Source organism: Alosa sapidissima, chromosome 23 (genome assembly GCF_018492685.1).
Source record: "Alosa sapidissima isolate fAloSap1 chromosome 23, fAloSap1.pri, whole genome shotgun sequence".
NCBI lineage: Eukaryota > Metazoa > Chordata > Actinopteri > Clupeiformes > Clupeidae > Alosa > Alosa sapidissima.
Genome location: NC_055979.1, coordinates 5,117,584 through 5,131,746, shown reverse-complemented (window position 1 = coordinate 5,131,746; position 14,163 = coordinate 5,117,584). Strand labels below are relative to the sequence as shown.

Below are 14,163 nucleotides of genomic sequence, written 5' to 3'. Positions count from 1 at the left end.
CATAATTGCCTCTTGCATATTCTGAAAACTACATAAATTCGCAGCTTCAGGCTGTCAATCCAATCCTGTTTTTTTTTTTTTTTACTGGCATGCATGGCTTCCATCACTCAGTGCTGCTGCCATTGTTTTCCTCGGACACAGTGTGTAGCGTAGTCTGAATGCTGTATTTTAGAATGCTTCAGACAGACACGGGTAAAATGGCCATCAGTCAAGGTCAAACTGTAAGGAGACGTGCAGTTTAAAATGGCTTAGTCCTGCATCCAGGGTCCTCCGTCCTTAGTCATATAAATAATCATTTGCATTCATTAGCTGCTATTTAATACAGTGTAGCACGGGTCATAATCAACCTTACATTTATGTAGAACTGTTATAACAAAAGTATCGCCACAAATGCAAATACCATGTTTAATACCAGCTCTTTAATGGTTAAACACAAATTCAAATTGCACGTGTTTGTCAAACAAATGCGCCTTGCGTACCTTTTCCATTCGTTTGAGTTCACTACAGTCTTTTGTGTCATTTCTCTGCTTGAGAGTCCACATGGTGGCACACAATGACCTCATACTTGTGCTTTTCGGAACTCTCACTCTCTCGTTCTCACTCACTCTGTTTCTCTGTAGTATTTTTCCATCCCTCCTTTTTTTCCCCTCGAGCTGATTTCTAGTCAGAGGAGTTTTACCCCATGCTGGCGGCTCTGACGACAATCTGATGTGAAAGACTCTAGTCAGCTGCACAGGCTCTCAGTCAGGCACAACCACTCCCACTCTCTGTCTTTTTCTCAATTTCTCTCTCTGACACACACAGATTTTCTTTCAGTCTCTCGGTACACACAGACACAATTTCTCTCTCTGGGCTCTCCCTAAAATACATTATGCTCACAGACTATACGGTCGTTTTATTCTGAAATATCGACAAAACAGATGTGAATTCTCAGCCAAGCTTCTTACACATGAGATATCCACACACACGTTGAGCGCATGCATGATGGCTGAAATGCCTCTTTTTCTCCCAGTCGGCCTGAGCTTTCCCTTTCACATCCGTCCATGCAGGTCCTCAATTGCCACAGCTTTAGTCAAACACTTGACTTTAGGAGATTTTCTATCTTCGTCAGGAGATGTTGACATATTGTTTAGGTTTTTGCCATAATAGATACTGTTATTCAGGTTATTTGTACTGACTGCTCTGTCTGATGGGCTGACTAAGGACTTTACAAGCTGAGACATTTTGTGGCACATATCACAGACAAATTAAGATGCAGGAATTGCAATATAGATGGCTTTCAATCTCTGATTTTATGTATTTGAGGTAACAACTCTGCTGTTGCCTTGTAATACTGTATCAAACAATCGAACCAATCTAACACCAAAACAATATGTTTTTCTTGGACAGAGACTGTGGCGCCACATCACACTACCATCCTCAGGGGTCGGTCTTTAGAGAAGAGGTTCCAGCACACATGCCCTTGGATGGTCCACACATGTTGCTGGAGAGATAGCAAACTCACCTTCTTCCAATTAACACTATGTCAGGAATGATCAATATTTCACAGATTCCGTTAATGGACTGTGGGCTCCGTTTCCGTTCGCCGGTGGTAGGAGTGTTCTGGGCCCTTTCCGAAGACGGATGTGGACCGTAGGGTGAGCGAGATAACGCAGGGTTAATTTTCTGCAAAGCATGATGGGAAATTGGACCTGTGGTTGGACGTGATGTACTGCCAGTGAGGTTACAGGAACTCCACTGGTGGTCACTTCACCTTCAGAGAGCATTGGGATTGTGGATCCACTGCTCAGCGATGGTGGGTTTTTGGTCAGTGATGCATTTCCATTAGACTTTGCAGGCCGGAATGTTAAGCAGACTCCAGAAGCCACTCACAGAATCAACATTAGAGAGGTGGAATGTCTATGATGAATGAAACCATATGAACACAGCATGACTTTATGAGATTGGTCTAGGATGATGAATGAATGGTGTTATGAGAAAAGTACTCAGGGAGGTTATGAGCGTGCATGGGCCTTTGATAGAGCTAGACAGAGAGTGAGGTCTAAAAACGGTGTGAATGTTTCAAATTAAAGTGATATGATATGTAGTCACACGAAACAGCAAAGTCTTGCCAAACACACTGATTGTGAAAACAAACACCAGAAATTTCAGGAATGGTAATGACAGTCTATTGACAAATACAATTTTTATTTAAATCTCACACACCATTTCTCACAATTTTGAAATAAATGCTTCTAAGTGATAGCCTGCACAGCCATAATCCATCCATTTCCAATGCAGCATAATGTAACAATCTGTTCAGTCCTCTGCACAGTCTTTCTTCTTAATATGATTGTTCATTCTAATTTATTCAATTAGACACAAATAAACTAAACATATGTCCTGCTATACAATGCTGCTAAATATGTGATCATTTTAAAAAGAAAAGAAAATCCGTATGTCTTCATATGCTTGCCTGCTTTCAGCATTACAAGCAGTGGTGGCACGTGTACTTTATTTTGTAGTCTCTGCTAAATTGCCTGTGGGATGAATGCATGATGGTTGTGTAACTGGGCCTTAGGCTACTAGTCCATACAGTGGGCCACATACTGTAGACTAGCTATCATCAGTTACGTATGTGTTGTTCCTGCTCCTTCGGTGTTTACTTGCAGTGGAATCCCTCTTTTTTCCAAGAAAGAATCAAACTGAGTCACCCACCCAGCATTCGAGTGGAATTTTCCAGTCAGCCGCCCTTTGTTAAGATAGCGCAACCATCTATTCAAAGAGATATGTGTATGTGTATGGTGTATGTATTTGATGTATGTGTATAGCCTACTTGTGGGTCTTAATTTGACAATGGACATCCATGACTTTGTTTAGCACATCTAAGAAGGTAGTCACTTCTCAAGGTAAACCAAGTCAAAGCTGAAAGGGGATGCCTGATGTCACTCAATTACTGAGCTGCATTGTTTGTTGAAGATGTGAGTGGCTTTGGTGTTTGTTGTTACCTGACCTGATGCATAACTAAACTGTGTGTGTGTGTGTGTGTGTGTGTGTGTGTGATGCTGTGAGTGTCTGACTGCCATCTGTGGACAGGTAATTACTCTACTGGTTGTTCCTCTCTGTGTGTCACCGTTGATTAATGGCATGTTTCATTTAAAGCTTTCTTACAAAAATATATTTACCAACATGTCACTACTGATGGATGGATTCATGGATTGATGTTGAATGAGCTGTAATGATTTCCATTTGCCTTCTTAAGTGTCAATCACTGTGTGCACATACATTCAGAACTGCCACCACAAGCTAGCCTACGCTAGCTGATTATGTTTTTGCTCACATGTCTGGTATTCTAACATCTCATATTTGATTTAAACCTTATTTTATGAATTATACAAACACAACTCATCTGCTATTGTGGAGGTCTTCGTGATAAATTAAATGCTTCCTGTCACAAGGTCGAGCTAAAGAGATTTCTGCATTTCCCACCGAGGCAATTCATGGCAACGATCCCAGTGAATGTTTACACATTTTAAGTCTCTCTCTCCCCCGATCAGTGACTTTCACATCTTGAGTAATGTGTTTCTGTTGAGGTCACATATATCTCCCAGGCCACCAACGAAATATAAATGACCCTGAGGAGATAAAACAATGGGAGCCATATGGATTTGAAGAAATATCATTCTTATCTACAGACCAATAATCATACAAGAGGTATGGCATCTGTAGCCATAATATACACAGTCATTTGTCATTTGTAGACTCAGTGTGTGTGTGGGTGTGTGAATGTGTGTGTGTGTGCGCACACATTCCTGTGAATGTGTGTGATGGAGCTTTAAATGAAGATACATCATGGCCACCCTTACCTTACTGTGTGTGTGTGCGTGTGCGCGTGCGTGTGTGTGTGTGTGTGTGCATCCGTGTGTGTGTGTGTCCGTGTGTGTGTTTTAATGCATTTCTCTTCTTTCTGTCTCTATCTTTCGTCTCTCCTGTCTCTCAGTGTCCCTGTGCTTGTCTTTCGAACACTTCTGTCCAGGTCGCTCCCTCTCTGTCTGTCTTTCTCGGAGGTTTACTGAGATGGAAAGGGACAGGAGTCCTCTACAGTGACCCACATTTGCTTTCGGACATCCTGACCCTTTGATGGAGACAAAGGCAGTGCTCACGCTGACAAATTCACTGTTTCTCTTTCCCTCTCTCTTTTTCACACACACACACACACACACACACACACATGTCCGCTCGTCCCGCAGACAGACCGTTTCCAAGGCAACCATCTCCAGTTCTGTAGAAAGGAGTGATGTAGGCAAGAGTGTGTGTGTGGGGGGGGGGGGGGGGGTAGAGGGTGTTTGTTCTGCCCCAGAGGCTGTCACCCAGGATTAGAGCGCTGGAGAGATGCTGTCAGAATGTGTTTATGCCTCATCATTAGCGTTGAGCTGTTTACTGACACCTCCACTTCCAGCAGCCACAGAGAGAGGTACCGGAAGGGCTGAGAAAGAGAGAGAGGGAGAGAGAGAGGAGAGGGAGGACATGAATGTGAGAAGAGAGGCCATAAGAAATGAAGGAGGAAGGGAGAGAGAGAATGATAATGAGAGAGAGAAGAAATACTGATTGTGAAATGATGTGTCCTCCAATGCAGAGGTCATTTACTGGATGGCTGTTAAATGTCATCTCTACACACACACACACACACACACACACACATGCATCTTGACAGGCATTCCCCTCAGTAGTAATAGCGTAATGATTTTGAAAGGGTCATTTGTTTGATTGGATTTCTATATGAAATTGAATTTCATTATGATCCAAATATCAGTCATTATTGGAGAAATGAGTCAGTCCCAGACAAATAGCAGTTAGAAATGAGTGTAAAGAGCTGGGAGAGACAAAGTCAAGCGAATCAAATGCATCGTTTCCATATGCCTGAAAAAAGCATCCTTTCCTCTCTCTCTATCTCTCTCTTTCTTTCTCTCTCTATCTCTTTCAATCTCTCTCTATTTCTTTCTCTCTCTCTCGTCTCTCTCCAACACTTTCTGTATGCCCGAAAAGTCTGGTTGCTATGGAGATGAATAAGTAGGTCTCCTCCTGTAAGCGTGAAAAAAGCAGAGAGGGGTCATTTCTGTTGCCGTGACGAAGACCATTTGAGTGTCTTTTAGCTGCTGTCTGGTCTCATTCTGTTGCAACATCACACCTGGACCAAACACGGAATAACATGCCCACCAGTATATACTAAACACAAACACAGAATGAACACACCCATAGAGATTTTCATATTTGGAGATTTTCAAGAAATCCCTATGACATTACGTTCAATTTTATGTTTATAATGCAGCACAATTTACTAGGCAAATACATTTTAGTCTTGTATATTTTGAATACATGAACATTATTGCTGTTTGTTTGTTTTTTCCTGATTTGGCCCTAGAATGGAGCCTATGACTTCTGCACTTCACTCCAATTCACAATTTATGTGGGCCACAATAAACGAATAAACGTTGAAAATCTGAACTCATCCTTTGTCAGCTATGCACGAATGCTGCAATTGATGGACGGGCAAGGATGGATTACCTATAGAGAGAGCCGCTCTTTTGGCAGCCCATTAAGCACTTGACTAAGAGCCGAGAGCCGGGCTTCTTCATGGATGGACTAGAGCAATGAAGTGGTCTCCGCTCCTCTCATTGGCTATTATAGCTCTGCTTAGTGGCTTGTGTAATGTTCAGAAATAGAGGGACTGACTGCTGCTGTGATGAAGTGTGTGTGGGGAGGGGACTGTGTGTGTGTGTGTGTGTGTGTGTGTGTGTGTGTGTGTGTGTGTGTGTGTGTGTGTGTGTGTGTGTGTGTGTGTGTGTGTGTGTGAGATGCTGTAAGTGTGACTGAGAGATGTGGAGTTGTCTTGTGTTATATGTGTTTGTGTAAAGTTATTTCAGGCCTAAAGAATTGCTTTTGACCTGGGCGATGTCAGATGTAAGTGAGTTGTAGCTGTTAATCTACTGGGCCCTTGTATGTCCTGGTCACTTTATGTTTTAGTGTTGGTCATCATACTGAGTTATGTTCTCATTGACATGTTTTGTGTAGTGTAACGTTGAAGTACACAGCCATAACCTTTAAAGGGAAGCCATTTTATTGAGGTGTTTGTGTATGATACTGACTCAAGATGATAGGGTGAATGCCCCTGTATTTAGCTGATACACAATCCCACCCAGAGACTTGCAAGAGGTTATATATCATTCCATGCACACAAACACATACTCACAAACTGTGCCCTTTCTCCCTCTCTCTTTATATCTTTCTTTCTTTCTCTCTTTCTTACACTCTCTCTGTCTCTCTCTCACACACACAAAGCTTGCACTCTTATTCACTGCGGTCAACAGCCCTTGACAGAGGACACGGGTGGCAGCGGACTGCACCAGAGGAAAGGTGACCCAGGTGGCCATGGTTCCCCGGTCTTCCTGAGCCCGAGGTGGTCCAGAGGGAGCTCCCAGCGGGTCTGCCAGGCAAACCGGATCATGGTGTTAATAAGGACGGGGACTCCCAGGACCAACTCTGACACAGTACAGTTAGAGAATGACTAATGTACTCTATGATGGGACCAAATGGAGAGAGAGAGAGAGAGAGAGAGAGAGAGTAGCGAAGTGAATATGAGTGAGGGAAAGAAAAAATGATAGAGCTAGAGAAGAACATGAAAGAAATAGTGAGCATAGGGGATAGAAATAAAAAGGAAAAACATAAGAAAGTGACGAGAGAGGGAGAGAGTGCACAGGAGAGAGAAGTAGAAAGCGAGAGATGAGAGAGAGCAGAGGAGAGAGAAGAGGAGATATTAGAGAGTTAAAGCAGCAGAAATAGAGAACCTGTAAGAGAGAGAGAGAGAAAGTAAGAGCAGAGATAGATAGACTATAGGAGATGATGGGAGATGGCGCGAGAGAGCACAGGAGAGAGAAAAGGGAGAACAGGGAGGAGGAGAGAAGAATAGTGTGATAGAGACAGAATGTGGGGTCCAGTGGCCAGGGGGAATCAGGGAGCCGTGGGGAGGGAGGGAGGGGAAAGGCCATCTAATGGGAGTCAGGAGAGCAGGCCTTGGAAAAAGAGAGGTTGAAGGCTGTGGAGAAATGGACTATTGGCTGAGGGAGGAGAGAAGGCAGGCCATTTCATTAAGGTGTGTGTGTGTGTGTGTTTGTGTGTGTGTGTGTGTGTGTGTGTGTGTGTGTTAATGCGTGGTCAGCTGTGTACTCAAAACTATTATCTAGGAGGCCCATTAAAACATTTTTTCCCAATGATCCAAAATGCTAGCCTGACGTAGCCATACTCAATTCTAGTCAGAATATGAGTCTGATACTGCTCCATTTGGGACGTAATTATGGGGCGTGTTTCAACCGATAAAGGGGGGGAATGCCTCAATTGGATAGACCTAACCAATCAGAGCAACGAAATAACTTACCGAGATGTAGGAAGGACACACGAACCATCCTTCTTCTCCACAAATGCCTTAACATTGTTTTCTGGTCTTTTGTAAAAGTTATTGTGCCGTCAATATCTCCTACAACCAGGGTTGTGCAAAATTCGAATTGCAATTCTGCTTCCTGTTTGCTACCTCCATTGAAATGCAAGTGAAATTCAAGAATTGAATTGGAATTTAAGAGCCAGTTTCAATTCAATTCTGGAATTTTGCACAACCCTGCCTACAACACTCATTAGCGAAATCTAAGAGATACGTAGTAGGGTAGGCTATTACTGCAGGGAAAAACTGATAGCCTATATCCCCTCCGTTTTTAAAAATAATTCTGTTGAACCCTGATATGCTACAAATATGTTATAAACAGCTGGTAAAGGCTGTCGCAAATCCCTCATCTCAACTTTGTTCAAAGTTTTCTGAAATAATCGTTTTCAGTGATAAAACCTCATTGAAATAATATGCATTTTCCATATGGGGTCTTAGAAGCCATCTGTCTCCTTCTAGCCACATGCAGCGTTTTTGTTGCAAACATAATCAACCTAAGCATGCTCAGATGATGTGATAGACAAGGCGCTGTTGCTCACCTGTCCATCATCATAAAGCCTGATTTGATTGGTCCGCCAGATTTGGGGCGAGCATAGTTGCTCCACAATGGAGCAATGCCAGACCGAACTTCCCGACCTCAAATGTTGTGGGCGGGAAAAAGTTCGGCTGGCACCCAGGCTACCAAAATGCTGTTATTCACCCCAATTTGTGTGTTGTATTTTTGTTTAGGAGAGCCTGCGCAGACACCATGAACACATCTAATGCCTGTTCTGATGGAAGCATAAATCAGCTGTTAGAGACTTCTTGCCCATCCCCAAGGTTATTTCAGAGATTTCAAACATAGATTATGAAGTCATTGAGCCGTTCAGTTGGCTATAAATTACAACACCTTTGCACATATTAGTCATGTTCCTGCTTCTAATAGTGACCAAACCCTTTCACTAGGACTTCCAGGTCTATTCGGTTAGCTATTGAACCATCTCCTGCAAAGCTCTATAGTAGAAGTTAAGGGTCAGCTATTACCCTTTGTGTAAAACAAGGGTTTTCAACTGACTGTGACGAGGAACCACTACTCTGACTAAGAAGCTACCTATGGAGCACTGTTGTGGGGTATGAGGTGCAATTTCTTCAGAGACTACGGACATGGTTTAAAACCCCGTTGTAAGACTTGCAGTGCACATTACTGTCAAAATTGCCATGAAATCAACATCTGATGCAGCAGCTAATTGCAGAGTTGGTACATGACCACCTCTTAATTATACCCTTCATCAGAGGCAGAGTTGTGTTCACAGGTTGATGGTATATGCTTTGTACACTCCCACCAGAAATGTACTGTACAGACAATGGAGATCAAGTACAGTATTTGCATTTTTTGTTGTATGAACTCACTGAGACCCCGTATCTGTATCCCCGCGTCCATATTTGTGCTAAAAATGTTACTATGTAACAGTGTGTAAATATATGTGTTTTCTTTTCATACAGTTAGGCAACTCAAAAATGTTCTGAACTGTCTAATCTTTCAGCATTGGGCAGTCTTTGAAGTATCATGCTCTGATGTTTTTCCCTTTTGGGCTGTAGCCACACGGATGTCCACCTCCTGTGCTGTTCACAGAGGACGGCTACATGCAACCTTTTACAACAGTCCATGTCACGACTTCCGACTACGTCTGGCTGCGATGCCATTGGTTGCCAGAATGCGTCTGCAGACGTGGGCGCCCCCCCTTAGTGATGCCTGTCACGACTCACACGTGACTCCCACACTGAATGAAAGTCCAGAAAAACACCGCATCTGAGGCGAAGCAAGGATTCACGTCATGTTGCTGCTTATAGAAGTGTTGCTTTGGCTGTTTTTTTATTATTTGATTAGATATGATTGCATGTGTGTATTCAACGTGCATGCACACACACATACACACACAAACATACACACACACATACACACACACAAAGAGAGAGTGTGAGAGAGAGAGTTATATCCTTGGATGTTTCTTTACTGATTTTAAAACTGTAATGAATGTTTTGTGTATCAGACATAGATGAATTGAACCAAACCTCCTCTTTGATGAAAAGGATTACTGTGTAGGGGGCTGAAGATATGTATCTCAGATACAAGATTGGAAGCTTATGATTGATTATGGTTTTATTTATGATAAATGTATATTTTAACTAATCCACACAGTCAACAGTTGTTTTATCTTTAAGCGAATTATTGTTCTTTATTAGTTCTGGTGGCTCTTTTGGCATGTGAACTGGCACTCTCTCTTTCTCTGTGTGTGTGTGTGTGTGTGTGTGTGTGTGTGTGTGTGTGTGTGTGTGTGTGTGTGTGTGTGTGTGTGTGTGTGTGTGTGTGTGTGGGTGTGTGTGTGTGTGTGTGTGTGTCTGTGTGTGTGTGTGTGTGTGTGTCTGTGTCTGTGTCTGTGTCTGTGTCTGTGCTGTGTGTGTTTGTGTGTGTGTGTCTGTGCTGTGTGTGTGTGTGTGTGTGTGTGTGTGTGTGTGTGTGTGTGTGTCTGTGTGTCTGTGTAAAAGGAAAGGAGGTCAGAGGTTTGCCCATTTCACAGAAGTCAAAAGGTCTCCAGCAGTCCCCCAGTCAGCACATTCATATGGATGGAGAAGAATGTTCATCCGAGGTTGTTGACCGTGTACGTGTGAGAGAGAGAGAGAGAGAAAGAGAGAGAAAGATAGAAAGAGAGAGGGAGAGAATAGATGTAATGGGAGAGTATTTCAAGGTTTCTTCAACTACTGAAGGGATTTGTCAGCAGATTTTTCTCAAGGAGACTTGGGACAGGCAGACTTGAGGAACGTGACTCTCCCATACATCAGTTAACTGGGCGTGCATATGTTGCCAGCATGTCGTGCTGTTCTCTTTTTGCACTAACTCTATAGCTATGTCTCAGGACTAAAGTGTCAAATGTGGTACAGTATGTCTCTGTTAAACGTACAATATCTCTCCTCTCCCCACAACCGTCTCTCTCGTGGTCCTGTTCTCTCTCCTAATGTGTCTGTATTTTCCTGCTTCTTTATCTCTCTGCCTTTCTACCTGCCCAATTTGAGCTCTGTCCTGAGGCCTCTTTAGATGGAAGGTTAAGTGTTGATTTAATTGCCTCATTCATCATTGTTTATTCACAACCTGTTGGCATTCTGAACCTCTCTCATTCTCTCTATTTCTCTCAGCATGGTGTGTGTGTGTGTGTGTGTGTGTGTGTGTGTGTGTGTGTGTGTGTGTGTGTGTGTGTGTGTGTGTGTGTGTGTGTGTGTGTGTGTGTGTGTGTGGGCGCGCGCGCGCGTGCGTGCGTGCGTGTGTGTGTGCGTGCGCGTGTGTGCGTGCGTGCGTGCGTTCTATGCAGACTGTATCCTCAATTGTTGAATTGTAGCCCATGCCATTATGGCATGTAAATGATATGTAAATACACCCAGGCCACACAGAGAAGTCATGCCGGCTCTACCGAACAAAATCAGCTCATTAGCATACAGCTGGCACTCACGTGTGCTCCTTACAACCCAGGATGCAGTCACAGAACAGTGTCAGCCAATCAGAGCCAGGGATAACTGCCTATTAGATGTGAGTGGGCACTGGGCATGAGCTTTTACTGTTAGACACGCCCACATCATTCCATGCTGATTGAATCCTGCAGGATGTGTGACGCACATGGATAAGACCCCCCCATCCTAAAAAAGCTCACAGGCTGTCCTTTCTCCCCTCTCCTTTCAGTAGTTTTCCATAATTGCAGGGTTTACTATGATGTCCACAGAGATATACCTTTGATGACGTGTGTATAGTCATATGTGTAAAGGACAAATTCATACGATTGAAGTGAATTTGTGTCCATGTATTTGTGTGTGTGACTGCGAGTTATGTGACGACTAAAGGCAGCATCTTTGTACTGGCACAATTAAGGGTTTTAGCTGAATTCTAATTCCATTCAATATTTTGTGAGTTAATCAAAGACATTATTGCTCTCTCTCTCTCTCTCTCCCTCTCTCTCTCACACACACACACCACTCCTCACACACGCACACACATTCCAACTTAATTTTCCGCAGTGACTTGTCTCTTATTAAACACTCCTAATCTTCTTGGCCCCTTGAGACTTGTAGCTTTGACAATGATGTGTGTTGGGTAAGTCAAAGTCAAAGCATTGTCTATACCAGTGGTTCCCAAACTTTTAACAGGCATGTACCCCCTGAGACATTATGATCATGGACACAAATTCACTTCAATCGTATGAATTTTTATGGGAGTGTCCTTTACACATATGACTATACACACGTCATCAAAGGTATATCTCTGTGGACATCATAGTAAACCCTTCCGGAGTACCCCCAACACCACCAATTGTTGTTTTTAATTGTTTTATTAATATTTATTTTTATCAATTTTGTCGAGAATAGTAAATAGGATCATAAACATATGATACAAATCTCATCAATAGTCAACATATGATAGGCCTACAAATGTGCTGAATATAATTATTTTAAATAGATCTGCACCTAATCTCACACACAATCGTCTTGTTGAATGCAGTGATTATCTGCTAGGTGCTTGTCTTTGCCTTGTAACTGGAGATTTAACTCATTGAGCTTTCCAAATATATCGCTAAAATAGGCCAGCTTCGTCAAGAAATGTTCATTAGTGAACGTGCTTGCAGATTCAAACATGCGCTCTTCCTCCAAGAAGAGGCGACTCGGAGCTCAAACACGCGACAGCACTTTACCTCGGGAAAGCCTTGCCTTGCTGTGAAACAGTACAGCCTTTTGGTCAGCTCCCATCTCCTCTCAAAGTGCGGAGAATAGACACGCTTTTAACTTAAGGGCCGGGTCTTGATGCAATTCACCACTCTCACAACCTCGTTCAAAATCTCATTCAGGTCGGGACTAACTAAGCTGCTTTGACACGAGCGCTTCCCTATCACACACTGCGTCCATTGCGCATCGGGTGCTATCTGGGCCTAGGCTACAGATAAATAAATAAATAAATAAAACTCCTGTTTTTCACGTCAGTTCGCGCCCCACCTGGCATGTCACCGCGGCCCACAGTTTTTGAGAAACGCTGTTTTACCCTCTCTGTCTCCACTCTCGAATATTTTGTTAATGCGGAGAAAATAAGTTTTTAATGTGCAGTGCAAATGCGGAAGTTAAGTTACCAACGTGGGATAGAGAAAACGTTTAAAAAGGCATATGACATAGATATATTTTCGCGTACCCCCTGAAATCAGTCCACGTACCCCTGGGGGTACGCGTACCCCAGTTTGACAACCGTGGGTCTATACAGTATAAATTATGTCCCTTCGACATGATAAATCATCAAAACAGAACAATGATGTATCATCATTGTATAATATGTGTGTAGGCCAGCTGAAGATTCCCTTTCATGGATTCACTTCACTGATTCCAAATCTGAGTGCACACAAACACAGACCTCATCTTCAAAATACATCTGATCCAGAGTCAGTGATTTCTGTGTTGACACAAACAATTGCACAGATGAATAAATGGACCGTTCAATGAAGGCATGAATGGGTCGGGTGAATGAGTGACTCCTGGTGAATGTCTGGACACTGGCCTCATTGATTGAAATTGAATTCTGCTGATTTCATTCTGTCAGTCCCCCATTCAGTGGTTATAAATCACTCTGAGCTGCACAGGGTTTTGGAGGAGATCTGTCTTCCTCAGGCAGAGAAGAGCTCAGAAATGGGACAGGGTGTACTGGGACCCAGCACCCCGTCCACTCATCACACATCTGGGCATCTATCATTTCTGCCCTCCCGCTCTTCAGCGCGGGTCCCTGGGGTGGCTCAGAGGGGACTGTTAGCTGCGGCTACGCTGCAGCGCTGGGAGCCGTGAGCAGCGGCATGCTCCGGCAGTGACTGCCATTCTTATCAGCGGCAAACAGATGGAGCTACGCACACACGCTCCCGTTATCGAAATTGCCTCTCTCTCTCTCTTTCCCTCTCTCTCTCTCTCTGTACCTCCCTCTTTCTCTCTCTGTGAGGAAAAGCGAGGGATTATCCCCCTCTCCCCTCATCCGCCTTTTGGAATTAGCCTCCAACACCATGATAACTGCTGACCCAATTTAAGCTTTTTTTAGGAACAGAGGACAAAAAAAAGAGGGAGAGAGGGCGAGGGGAAAAAAAGAAATGCAGAACGTGCATGAAAATCTGGGCGTGAAAACGGCTGTGTGCGCGTTTCTGTTGAGGATGCGTAAGGGCCCCTCTTCACTCACCCTGAATGAGAATAGCCATGATGAGGAAAACGCTTGGCGTGTTTGCTTTGTGATGATGCGTTGCCTTTTTCTTCTCTACCAGTTGACCTGCCATTCTGTGGTAATCAGATGCTAATGGGATGCTAATAGGAAGAGATGATAATCATGCAGGAGCGAGAGAGGGGAGAAGAGAGAGAGAGAGAGAGAGAGAGCGGAACTTAAGGGCTAAATTTAAACTGGCCTGTTTCTGAGTTGGATCATCTGTATATGAATACATCTCATAGCCTACAAGTCTTTCTCTTTCTGTGGAGGTGTGTGTGTGAGAGAGAGAGAGAGAGAGAGAGAGAGAGAGAGAGAGAGAGAGAGAGAAGGAAATCCTGACTGGCATTAGACATTAATGCAGAGACTGCGATGAGTCACTGAAATCACACGCAGCCCCTGTAGAGCTGTCACTTTGGGTTTGTGTGTGTGTGTGTGTGTGTGTGTGTGAGTG

General features: G+C 43.5%; 1 protein-coding gene across 4 annotated transcripts in view; it reads left to right on the top strand.

The window, feature by feature from the left end:
* LOC121698443 (dynein, cytoplasmic 1, intermediate chain 2a) overlaps positions 1 to 14,163 on the top strand; it is a 185,743-nt gene that overhangs the window by 24,778 nt on the left and 146,802 nt on the right. The gene's annotated exons all lie outside the window — the stretch shown is intronic.